General features: G+C 34.4%; 1 non-coding gene across 1 annotated transcript; it reads right to left on the bottom strand.

Moving 5' to 3' along the window:
• Nucleotides 1-415: 415 nt before the first annotated feature.
• On the bottom strand, nt 416-521 carry LOC124896388. Its single transcript, XR_007052750.1, has one exon. It is a non-coding gene; the product is annotated as a small nucleolar RNA R71 (small nucleolar RNA).
• Between the last annotated feature and the right edge of the window lie 12,952 nt (nt 522-13,473).

The raw sequence follows: 13,473 nt of genomic DNA, 5'->3' as shown, positions 1-13,473 counted from the left end.
TCACGAGACCATGAGTCACAATAGGAGAAATGATGGATCATTTAATGGATACCTCAAGGATGAGGATCATCTTGATGATGTGGGGCGCCTAAGTGCCATCCACATCCTACCAATAAAGGAAAATGGGGTAATCTATGTCATGAGTATAATGCTCCATATGTTACTAATGAAATGTCTATTTGGGGGCCAAGCACACGAAGATACAAACCTCCATTTGAAAATCTTCATTGAGGTGTGCGCCTTGTTTGATATTGCTCATATTACTCAAGAGTTTATTTGACTGAGGATTTTTTTAATTTTTTAATAGGTAAAGTGGTGTTGTAGTTGAGATATCTACCCATCGGGTTTATTACATCTTGGGTTGAACTTATGGAGGCCTTTTTGAATAGAAATTTTCCTCCATCTAGAATGCTACAACTAAGAGATAAAATCACAAATTTTTGTCAACTTAGTGGTGAGCCCTTATATGAGGTATGGCAAAGGTTTAATGACAATGTCATGTAATACCCTAACCACGAGGTCCCGAAGAAGATGCTCTTTCAAATATTTTATAGGTCATTGTACCAACTAAATAAGATGGTCGTGGATAATTTATCGGGTAATTCTCTTGTGAAGTTGTCATACGGTGTTACGGTAAATCTATTTGAGCAAGTTACTAAGCAATATCGGAGATGGAACACTCGGGACTTCAAAGTAGCCATAGGGTCCCCCGTCGCATCTTATGTCAACAAAGAGAAAAGAAATAAGGATAAGGAAAGAGATAAAAATATGGCCAAAGTAATGACCTAATTAGATCTCCTCACCAAATATGTGATAGAATCACCCTCTAAAGTGGTTAATGCCATTGACTCTTAAGGCGATAAAATTTATGATGAGGATGAATCTAAGGCACTCAATAAAGAGATAAGATTCTTGGTAAACCATCTGTGGGGTTCCCACACCGCCTATCAAAGGCAAGATTAAGATTGGAACGATTGAGATTAGGACCTTGATTAGTGTGATAAAGAGATAGATAGAGAACGTGATTAGAGGTACAAGGAGGGAGGATATGATATATATGTGTGCCCTTCATGATCATGTTAAGGATAAGGAATCAAGTTTGGTAAACTCAAAAAATTTTAAGATTTAGGATGTCCTTGCCCAAATTTTGATGTGTGTTGAAGGTACCAACAAAATGGTAAAGGAGATAAAAAGTGATACATCATATTCGACCTCCATCAAGTAAATGGAAACATAATTTGGCCAAATTTCAACCCAACTTAATGCTAGGCAAAAAGGAGGTCTACCTAGTGACATGGTAGTCAATCCAAAGAACTATGCTCATGTTATAGCAATCATCACTGGGACTAGTAAAAATCTTGGCGAAAATATAGGTGAGGGTGATGAGAAGTCTCTTGAGGAACAAGCAAGTGCAAAGAGAAATCAGTCTAACAAGCCAAATAATGATACCATAAAGTCTCATGAAGTGGGTGATTAGGAACCAATGATAGTTAAAGGGAAGGGTGATAGGGAGGAGACTCCTAAAGTAATTGGTAGTGATGAACAAAAGATGAATGAATCTCAAAGTGTTCCATTGCCCCCAATAAAAATTCCTCCACCCTTTCAACAAAGGTTAAAAAGAAAGATAACAAAGCCAAGTTCACAAAGTTCCTAGCAAAACTTAGTAATCTCTCGATCAATATCCCATTGTTAGAAGCTCTTTAAGAGATCCCGAGATATGCTAAGTCCATGAAGAAATTGATGTCCAAAAAACAACTTGTGGATTATGAGACTACTAAAGTGATGCATAATGGTAGTGCTATCATGTCAAATGCCATAACGGATAAAAGAGAAGACCCAAGTGCATTTACAATCCCTTGCACCATCGGGATGCACAAACTTAAAAAGGCATTGTCTGACCTTGGTGCTATTATTAATTACCATATGTTGTGTATCAAAGGCTAGGGTTGGGTTTCCTACAACCACCACTATGATACACTTGATGGCGGATAGATCAATTAAAAAAATTAATGGGCGTATTGTGTGATGTATTAGTTAAGGTTGACCGGTTTATCCTTCTGGCGAATTTTGTAGTCCTCGATTGTGATATCGATCATGAGATACCAATCATAATAGGGAGACCATTTTTAGCAACCAGGAGAACTTTACTTGATATGGAGTGTGGAGAAATGAAGTTCTGGGTACATGATGATAAAGTCTCTTTCCGTGTGTGCAAAATTAAAAAGAAACAAATATAGTTACAAGTGGTGTTTGTGATCGACATTGTGGATGAGAAAATAGATCTTGGGTTACCACACCTCAAGGATCTAAATTGATGATAGCTGAATGTTGTGTTGCGATATTAAACTAGGTGTTGGAGGGGAGGTAACCCATTATTGCCATTAAATTGGCTCGTATCCTTTGAATTATGATTGTTAGAATAGTTTTTATTCTTATTTTTGATTAATCCATTCATTTGTGGCACATTGAAGATTCATTTGAGAAAGTGAAACACAATAAGTAAAGTGGGATTGAGTTGGAGGTGGGATAACTAAAAATAGGGGATTTGAACCTGGCCATAGGTGTCGCGATCGCGACACTTGGGTCGCAATTATAATCCAGAGCCTTAAGTTACCCAACCAAAGCCTAAGGTATCATGATCACATAAAGTTGACCGTGATTTTAGTCCCTGCCTTATTGCGATTGCGATTTTAGGATCGCAATCGCGATTGGGGCTGTTTTAAAAGGAATCGCCACCTCAAACAGTTTCCCCCATATTCCTTTTTAAATTACTCTAAATTTCATTTGTTTTTATCATTATTAAGAATCTCCAAAGTAAATAGCATCCCTTTTTGCATCCTCTCCTCAGGTATGTCCTTCAATGCTCATTTTAATGCTTAAATTTTGGCCTTAGAAGTATGTTTAGGGTCATGGACTAGATTGTTGATTTTGGTGCTTAATTAGTGGTCAATAGTGATAATTCATGTGTAGTGAATGTTGTTACTGATGTGAACTTCCCCCACGAAATTTCTCAAAATTAGGATGAAATGTAGGTTCACACCAAGTGTTCAGTAAAATGCCTGAATGAGTTCCTTGATAGTTTTCCATGTTTAAGTGGCATAATTAAGTGTTTAGGTATTGTATTTCATGTTCTTAGTGTCATTTACATGTTATGAACACGAATTGGTATAGAAAATTAGCATTTTTGGTTGTAATCGTTCTAGGCCAACAATCCCAGGTACCATAATCACAGTTACTAGACTGCGATCTCAGTCTAGTGGTCCACATCGTAGCATCTGAGAGTTGTATGAAAGAAAGGTCCAGAATCCTAAAATTTGATAGCATCTACATTTTAAGCCTAAATTTGACCTGGGAACTATTTCTTTCGCTTAAATAAGTCACATACCATCGTTTTCACATGTTGATATTGACTATTAATGCTTTATGTTGTTTTCAGGTTTTTAAAGCTAAAGATGGTAAACTAAAATCACACCCACTTCATGGCCACTGAGTGTCAAACATTTTACTATGAGGACCTCACCAGGAGGAAGTTACTCACTGAGTAGGGCATCTCAATGGAACAGGAGCCTAAAAACTCTCAATTTTCTATGAGAGATTGGTGGCCACAGGTTGGATATTATTTTCCCCAAATTCTTGTTAGGACAATAAGCAATGCGTCAAGGAATTCAACTCAAATCTCAGCATAGTGAACATCTCTAAACCAGTTATGAGAATCTGGGGCAAAGTAGTTTGTTTTGGGGCCGAACATATCAATGAAGTCTATGGGTTGCTGGTTGACGATATTAAAGGCTTTGAAGATAAGAACTGTTCCCCTGGAAGCTGGTTAGCAGAAAAATGTGCCCAGAAAAGGAGGTCATATGGGTTGCCATAAAAATAGGGATAACTTGGAATGAGTTCACTACTGAGGCTCGAATTTGGTTGACTATTATCTATAGTTGTGTTTCTCTGTGCACCAATATGACTTATATCCCTATTATGTGAGCTTAAATGATAGCTTTCCTCTTGGACAACATAATTTTGCATATTGGTTGATTTGTACTTTACGACATCAGGCACTAGAAGAATAGAGGTGACCTCATGCTCCTATTTCCATCATTGATCTCCAAATTTTGTAAGAGAGCCAAGGTTAAGGAATACCCAGGGGACAATTGGATATCCCTGAAGACGTCATTTACCCTTTAAAGATTCATGGCGAGGGTTTTTCTTCAAAGAGAAAAAATATAAAGATTGACTTGGGTAAGCTAGCAGATCATTTGAGGATCTCTCGAGTGAGATAAAAGCAATTTGAGAGCTTGTATCTAGGTTTCCCATGAGCCCGGGAGAATCTTTTATCACTCACCACTCCTATGTTGCTCTAACTGATTATAAGAGATTTCTGGAGGATCAGAGGGAGAAGAGAGCTACCATCTCTGAAATTGAGCATTCCTACTCTTCCTTGGCATAATCGCATAAGATGGGGAGAAGGGAGAAAAAGAGAGACAAATTTTCACCCATATGTGGAAAAGAGTGAAGGGGTTGTGGAAAGGCTTGAAACCCGAAGAGAGACTTTTTTCCCCGAGAGCAGATTCATATAATGAGGCCCTACCCACATGTTCATATAATGATGATGATGTTGAGGATAATGCTGAGACACAGAGTGATGAAAGTACTTGATACGGTATCAGAGAGCCTCTTAAACTCTTTTTATGCTTTCATGATATGCAGTGAGGACATTGTAAGCTATTTAGTTAGGGGGGCCATCTCTGTATTTAATTTATATTTGATTTATGGGTCTGTATTATTTAGATGGTCGTTTGGATATTTTATATTTTATTTGGATGATTTGATTTGGGTTGTAATATTGGGCATTCTGATGGTGCCTATGATGTGTGGATTAATCACCTTTGTTTTTCATTTTCTGTTTTTATTTCTCTTTTAATGTGGTGTTGGACGAGCTTTTCCCTCTGATATATTAAGTGATGATATCCTTGAGGAAAAAATATCATGTTTGGGGTTTTATGCTATAAATACAAGGGAAGTTTGAGTACCCATGGCATTATAGACTTTGGATTGCCATTGTTCATATGGTGAAGTCTGAGTATCCATATGGTTTGCCCTTGTGAGAGCCTAAATATGAGACGACGGCTTGATTTGGTACCAACAATAGTTAATCTTGCACGGTGAATGCGAATCAAGCATCCCCCCCGTCTAAAAATTTTTGTGAAAATCAAGGGCATACACGTGAATGATTTTGTAACAACACTCTACCTCTTTTTGTGACTCCAAATTCTTTAGTAGGTAGTGTGTAGCATTAAATTTGTTTACCTCAAATAGGATATGCAATTAATCCTCCTAGAAAACTATGTATGCCATATGTGGTTACTTAGTTGATCATCTAAAACTTGCCCCATTGGTCTTTCGAAGCTAATCTAAGTAAAACCACTTTAGCCTTAAAAGCCTACCCGTGCAAGAATGGAATCCCTAGTCTCCCCTTTTGAGCCTTTGGACCTTTCTTTGGCTACCGCATTACAAGTCCTGAACTATTTGAACTTTATCCCTCTTTTGAACCCTACCCTTCTTGAACTTAAAAATGCAACTTGAGGCTAAAATCCTAGGTTGGGGTGGTAAATCTTGTAAGAGGTGATCTTGGCTATGATATTGTAAGTAAGTTCCTAAAATCTAAGTAATGAAGTCAAATGAATAAGAAAAAGAAAGGGACCAACAAAAGAAGGAAAAAAGCATGAACTTACACAAATGAAAGAAATGAGAAGAAAATGCTTCTAAAAGATGGGTGAACCAATGTGGTAAAGGAAGGAACATGTGTGAATTAGGAATGCATGAAGTGACCTATAACCCAAAGTTTGATTTAATAGTATTTTATGTGGAGTTTAAGGAAGGTGTAGTCACTTTTATCCTAAATGCTTGTCCTACCCTTCCCCGAACGTATATTACAAGCTTGAAAATTTTCTTTGAGATCTTCAACGAAGTTTATTTGAGTTAGTAGCAATTGAAAATAGGGGCAAGCATATGGCATGATACTTGTGTGTATTGAGAAACTCTTTGTAAGAGTGAGTGCTTGCAAATTTGTCTATTGTTATATGTTAGAAGTTATGGTATGCTAGGACTTTTCTTTTGCGAGGGGGCATGTAAGCTAATAAAGGTTGGTGAAGTTGTCATACTCTGAAAATGAGGCAAAGGAGTATAGTTAAGTCACTATTGATAGAGAGTCACCTCTTAAGAGTTAGTAGTTGTTGCTTGATTGTTCTTAAAGTTCTTTTGCATCCTTACAAATGTGATTGATTTTTAGGGGAGTTGCACGAATAGTTATTCCCATGCTCATTGGCTAATTGTTAGTGCTAATCTAGTTTGAAATTATGGTGGTCATTTTATTGTAAGAATGGGCTTATACGTTGATTAGTCTCATTGAGTATAGACTAGTGTTGCTTGAGTACAAGCAAAGTTTTAAGTTGGAGTGTTTATGAGTGGCAAATTTTTCACTCATTTACATCCAAATTCTTGCACACTACGATGAATTAATTTTTTATATGAGGCTAAGTCTTGATTGAAATACATTAATCTCTAGTAGGTGTTATCTTGCAGGTAACTTAATGAAAATGAGTTGAGACAAAGCTGGAAGATAAGAGAAGTAAGCAAAAATAGCAGGAAAACTAAAGGTCAGGCCCTAGAGGCGACCCTCAGATGCCGCGATCGTGGTCTTAGGGTCATGATCGTGATCAGCAGTCAGGATAGACCTCGACAATAGCAAGATGACCACTAGAATCGTGGTACTCATAAATGCAATCAAGATACGGCGATCACGATGGGGCAGAAAATTACCAGGGGCAGAATAGGAATTTCACAGAGCAGAACCCCCAAATCACAAAAGGCAACCCTTGTACAATTGGGGAATCTTTCAACTAATTTTCCAATTTGTGAAGAAAGAAAATATTCTATATTGAGAAAAGAACCATTGTTAGTATTTTTTGAAGAGAATTTAGTTGTAAATTGAGATTGGAGTTTGGGTCTACTCTTCTTTTGGATTGTGATGGATCAATTGTATGCAAATTTGGGTATATTTTATCTCTTTAATATCATAAGTAACTAATCTTATAACTTGGATTTATGTTTGATTAGGTAGTGGATTATGTGTGGTGTTACTTGTTAGTCCAAATAATTGGTTAATTGTTATAGGTTTTGCTTTTACTCTATGGTTAAAGTGAGAATTATGGGTAAAAACTCCAATTTCCTTTGATCCCATATCATTCTTGAAAGAGGGATGTGGGTGAAGAGTGATTGCAAACAAAACTTTGAAATATCTTATTTGTTAACACTGTCTTAGAAATAAGGGTGTTAGTTGAATTAGCTATGTTCATAAGTATTACCTTAGAAATAAGGATGCTAAGTTGAAGTTATGGATTGCTAAGCTTGTTACGCACATGAGGTGTTCTAAAGAATCCATGAGTGAAATTTAGTGTTTATCGAAAGGTTGACACCAAGACCCTAAATCTAGCCTACCCAAGACCCTTAGCCAAAATTGGACTAACTCTTGATTACCTATGCATGAACACTACTTAGGAGAACATAACCCCAAGATCTTTCTTGATTTGATAAACTTAACAATTGTTCGATCTCACATTAGTGTGCTTTGTTGATTGTGGTCAACAAATTTCAACATTCAAACCCCCCAATTTACTTCCATGTTTTGCTTTATTTGCATTACGAGTTAACATATAGTAACTCTCAACACACGTAGGTGTTTAAAGCTAGCTTGCACTCCTCGAGGATAACCCTGACTCTTATTATGTATATATTGACAGTGATCTCCTTGCATTAAAATAATGGTGTAAGTTGAGTGTTATCAGTCTTGTCAGAACTACTAGAATATGCGATGCACTCAATAAAACTAAGAACATATGTAATATCAAGACATAAGGACAATAATGTACTAGTAGGGTCATTTGGCCATCACAAAATGAGAATATGAACATTTAATCAAAATATAGTAACAAGTTCATCCATGCTCATTCTAACATAAGCAGTTTTGCATTATAAGCAATAAGTCAAACCATTCTCAATGAAGTCAAATCAAGTTAAAGCATGCCAAAACCAGTCAAGAGAAGTTGAGTAATCATCATACATATAGATATATTCCACAGTTCATGCATGGAACTATCAAACTTACCTAAATCTCGTACATACACTCTATGGCTATCATAACCACCCTTGACCCATGATCTGCGGGGGGAAATTTCATCCATTTATCAAAAACTCTAAGACATAAGTGTCTGCCAACCTTGTTCTACCAATAAGCAGATAAAATGTTCAAATACTGAAACATTTCTCATTTAACCATAAGGTAGGTCAAAATCATACAATAAGATAAAATCATCGAATTGACCACCCAGAACAACATGTATTAACAAGTCATACCAAGAAGTAGTTAATATGCACATATAGTAAAAATTGGATTAAACTACAATACCATTACCTGTCTCAAATCAATCTTGCACAACCCCACTAAACGAAGCCTTTCCCTTCCATGCAATTTTCGCTTGATCTCGGTCTAGAAAATGCATACAAACATATAATTAATGAAATGACCTACCACATTGGTGATTATATCGTACACCCAATTCCTAAGGCCAAATTCATGATCATTTCTTCCCTATTCTAGGACTTTTCTACCTTAATTCACCTAAACTACTAATTTCATGAATAATTTAGAGAACTAATGACATGTAAGGGTAAATTCATCATTGTTAACCAAACCTCATTGATTTTATTTCCAATTTACTCCTTTGAAATAGAAAATCAATAAAATCCAGCCCTTAACCCTCTCTCCCCCCAAACTACATAAAGTAGCAATTTTAAGGCTAGATTATTAATTTACTAGTTAAAGGGGATGAATTCCTTACATGAACGATAAAATATGATGAATATTGATGGTTTTCTTCCCAAATTTTCATTGTTGAATCTCCAAATATTTCTTGAAAAAATAAACCGTTTTAGGGGGTTTTGAAATAAAATGATGAGTATGTCGTTGTAGCGGCACAATAATAGTGGCATATGTTGCTATAGCAGCATAGCTATAGTGACTATGTTGCTATAGAGGTATTGCTATAGCGACTATGTCACTATAGCAGCCCTTGACCATGTTGATTGGTCACTACAACAAAAAATTTCTCATCTTTAATCCCATCGCTCTAGCGATGTCAATGGGACAGAAAGTCTAGTTTCCTCTAAAAATCTCCTTTTTCAAAACACACCTTAAATCCAAGACATCTCAATTAATATTTATTATGCTACGGCCAATTTTTGGAGTTCTACTTACCCAAATATAATTTTGTAAAATCGTATGGGTTCTTATTATCTTAACTAACTAGGAATAAAATAAAACACCACCATACTTATCGAAATCCTTCCTAGATTGCCCTAGATCATACCTTGTTCAGATTCGTTCTAAAACTAGCCTAGCCCAAAATTCATAACTTCAAATTTGAGAAGCATTTTAGCATAAAATTTTAAACGAGAGGTTTGTACGTAATGATGGACATGACATATATAATTATAGAATAACATAAAATATTTCCTATATACAACACTCCTCAATCCTCTATGATACTCATAGTAAAATCATATATTTCCTAAGTATCATCAAGGATTGGTTTATTCCTTCAAGAAAACATAATACAATTCTCTATGATACTCATATGGTATATATCATATACTAATATGATATCATAAATATTGGTTCATTTCTTAAAAAAAAAAATTGTACTCCTTTATGATACCCACATAGTATAGATCATATACTGACAACACAGAAAGGACTAATTCATATTGTAGACAATAATATTCTAGTTGAGAAATAATATTTGGAATAAGAAAAATATTGCAATAATTAATTTCTTTGATTTTAAATATGTGAGTGATACAATCTCTATAATCCTTTTGATTCTTCTTTTCAAATATAAATTCAAGAGCCTTCAAGGTTGATCTTTAATCTAGATGATCTTGATCTTGACTTGTATTTTAATCAAAGGGATTTTGAGCTTGATCTTAATTTGGTGGTCTTGATCTTGGCTTGTACTTGAATTCAAAGGTTTCGAGCTTGATCTTGAATATTGTGGCCTTGATCTTGACTTGTGCTTGAATCCAAGAAATTTTTAGCTTGATTTTGAATCTTTGTCTTGATCTTGAGTTGTGTATGAAACTAAAAGCTTGTATGCTTGAACTGGTAGCTTGTAGAGAAATCAACAGCATTCGATCCACGAGCTCTCTCTAATTCTTGTTAGAGTTTTTGATCTTTTTTCTGAATTATGAGACTCCTATTTATAGTTGTAGGATGAAGGAGTTGTGATTAGGAAAGAATTATTTTGATCAATTAGATTTAAGTAATAAGGTGACATGTGATTGGTCGAAACATGTTACTTGTACACATGACACATTCTTATTAATCTTTGATTTGCATGGGCATGTTGCATTATTTTGATACGTGGCATGGCTCCTTCGCTTGATTTGGTATGCCACATCATTTGATATGGAGCACCCAATTAAGCCACTAGAATATGATGATATTTGAACTTAGCAAAGCGGGCTCATTATTTATAACCCAAATCAATGGCCTAGCCCAGAAAAATAAAATTTTATTAAATCAGTATTTATTAAATTAAATAATTAATTCAATTATATTGATCTACAATATTTATTTGGACTAATATATTTGAATTTAATATAATTTAAATTTTATACGAATTTGAATCCAACAAAATTTTGTTGAGTACAAATTCCCCCTACTTCAAAACTTGTCAGAGTATTTGAATTTTCATAAACTGGGTTTGAAGTATTAATTTGCTATTAATTTATATCAATAATGGCACACAATTTTGTGTGTCAAAATCAAATAGTGTCTGAAATTCGATTATGCATTGTAAAATCAAGTAACCACTATAAAGTGTTACTGTTGTAACGAGATGACCAGACGTCTTGGCACAGTAAAATCATTGGCCCTCTTTTGACTTATTTTTTAAAAAATATATTTTTTTAATCTTGTCCAAAAGTACTTCTCTACTTTGATTGGATGAAAAAAATTCAATACCCCCTAGGACTCCACTTAACAGCAAAACTATATAATTGTTTCTTCCATAACTTGTAGCTTCTAATTAGAATTAGGCTATTTTTTCTACCAATTTTATTTTGAATTGGAGTCTAAACCATCATATATTTCCTCTATAAATAGGGGTACATTTTGCCTTTTTCGGCATCTATTCGTGTCTTTCAAAAAAAATATTGGAACCTGAATCTTGAGTACAAGGTGTGTTTTTCTACCCTTTTTATGATTTTTCTTTTTCTTTTATTGGCCAATGAAAGAAAACTTTTATCTCGATATAAAATTTGGGTAAGGGATGTGTTTAACATCCTCATTTTGGGACCACAAATTTGAGGCCTCGTGAAATTTTAAATATTTGATCATAAGGCATTTAATTGCTTGGACTAAAGATTTTACATCACCTAGGGCAAAGATGTCATATTGTTCAGGCAAAAGACTTTACACCATCTAAGACAAAGACATTACATGACTTCACATGATTCACGATAAATACTTTACACCGTTTAAGCCAAAGACTTTACTTCATTGAGGTAAAGAATTTATACCATCTGAGCCAAGTGTAGCCTTTCCCCGATCGAAGACTTTAAAACATCTAAAGCAAAGACTTTACATAGTACATGACAAAATAGGGGTGTACATCAGTTAGTTTAGTGTTATTTTATATATTATAGATTCAATTTATCAATTTTTAATTTTTAAATATGATAAACCAATAACCAAATTAATAAGATATTTTTATCGATTTTTGGTTTATCAATTTTTATACTTAACAGTTTCATTTTTTGTTCAACCGATAAGAAAATACTAATAAAATAGAAATAATAGAAACTAACATGAAAAGAAACTAAATCTTAGTTGTAGCCAAAATCCTACATGATATATTCTAATTTACAAGAATCTTTAGGTTTGAATAGGTTTTTAGGAAATTCAATAGGTTAGTAGAAATTAAAGAGAAATTAAGAAAAATATATGTTGAGTACTATGTATATGTATATGTATATATATATATATATATAAAGTATAAGTAGGGGTAAAATAGTAATCTAGTATATTCTTATTGGGTTATCGATTTATGCAATAACCCAATAAGAAAAAATAAAAATTAAATCAATAACCCAATAAAAAGATTATAAAACCACTAAAAATTATTAATCCAATAACAATAAATCAATAGCATTTTTTTCAGTTTATTTTTTGCACACTCCTATGACAAACACTTTATGTGGCCTGAGCCAATGACTTTACACCATCTAAGCCAAAGAAGTCATATCGATCTAGTCAAAGACTTCACACCATTCCTTTCAATGATAAATTAGTGAAAAAGCCAGCTTAAGGTGCAAAGGAACACATTTTATCCACCTTAAGGCATGAAAATTTAGAGAACCTTTAGGATAAATTCGTGAAAGAGCCAACTTATGGTGCAAAAAGATAATTTTGTCCACCTTAAGGCATGAAAATTTTGAGATCCTTTTAAGAAAAAATCCATAAGGGTCCACTTTAAGGTGCAAAGGGACAAATTTTCTCCACCTTAAGACATGAAAATTTAGAATGCCTCAACTTGAAGACTTGGAGGTTTTAACGACTTCAACTTGCAAATATGAAGGATTTGGAGACTTCAGCTTGCGGACATGGCAATTTGGAGACTTTAACTTTAAGACTTGACAAATTTGATGACTGCAACTTGAAAATTTGCTAAAATTTGAGATTTTCAACTTACAAGTATGGTAGATTTGATGCTTCAACATGCAGAATTGCTAAATTTTGAGGATTTCAACTTACAAGTATGATAGATTTGATACTTCAACTTGCAAACTTGATGGATTTGAGATAACAAACTAAAATCTTGGCAGTTTGAGAACTTTAACTTACAGACTTAGAGGATTCAAGAACTTCAAGTCCTATTGACGAAGCATTTTTTCTCTAGATATTTTGCCCTCATTAAGCCATCAACATTTGATGAGAGTCCAAACTTCAATGAATGAATACTTGACGACCTGAATTTCATGTGGCAGATCAAGTGGAAACATGTATTTTTTTACATTCATGTGACTAAACTTGAAATGAAATTCTAAATGCCACATACCTTGATGAATAGGGTCAAGTCATAACATAGTTCTGAAGATTTAGCACAAATTTGAAAAGATTTATAACTTTAATACTTGGCTCAAATTTGAAGAGCTTTGCAACTTGAAGATTAACTTGATTTTGACAAGTTTCATAGCTTGGAAATATGGCTCAAATTTAAGGAGCATTGTGACATGCAGTTTAGGCTCGTATTTTAAGGAGCATTTCAACGTGAAGATATAGCTCAAAATTTGAAGAGCTTTATGACATATAGTTTAAGCTTGTGTTTCAAGAAGCATTTTAACTTGAATATTTTGCTA

Source organism: Capsicum annuum, chromosome 2, assembly GCF_002878395.1.
Source record: "Capsicum annuum cultivar UCD-10X-F1 chromosome 2, UCD10Xv1.1, whole genome shotgun sequence".
NCBI lineage: Eukaryota > Viridiplantae > Streptophyta > Magnoliopsida > Solanales > Solanaceae > Capsicum > Capsicum annuum.
Note: the sequence above shows the minus strand (reverse complement) of the source record. Positions and strands in the feature narration are given on the sequence as shown.